Consider the following 542-nt stretch of genomic DNA (forward strand, 5'->3'; position numbering starts at 1 on the left):
TTGTTCTTAGTTTTTATACCTTCTCAGGATAATTGGCCACATGGTTTTCTAAGCAATTTCGCATTCCATAATTCATAGGAAGTTTAAACTAATAGTTCATGTCATAGATCTATAAGACTTACAGCAGATTTGCTTACATGTCTTTCCAGTAAAGCAAATACCAGACTAAAATTCATTATCTTTTTTCTAACTCCATAAGTTCATTTTAAGTGTAAAGAAATAGTTTTTCTCTCCTAAGTTAGCATTTTTTTTGTCAAGATCCAACTATCTGTCTTGTGTCTTATTATATGGATATCTTTTATAGATAGACTAGTTCATCCTTTATTTTCTGTCCTTGCATCTACAATAAATTGTCCATTCCCAGTTTATGACTTTTAGTTACCAGATAGTGGCCTCATTACTAACCTAGAAGGAATATTTTTCTAGATTGTAAAAGTATTCCAAGTCTCTTTTTCTTTCTTTCTTTCTTTCTTTCTTTCTTTCTTTCTTTCTTTCTTTCTTTCTTTCTTTCTTTCTTTCTTTCTTTCTTTCTTCCTTCCTTC

Source organism: Mus caroli, chromosome 1 (assembly GCF_900094665.2).
Source record: "Mus caroli chromosome 1, CAROLI_EIJ_v1.1, whole genome shotgun sequence".
NCBI classification, from domain to species: Eukaryota; Metazoa; Chordata; class Mammalia; order Rodentia; family Muridae; genus Mus; species Mus caroli.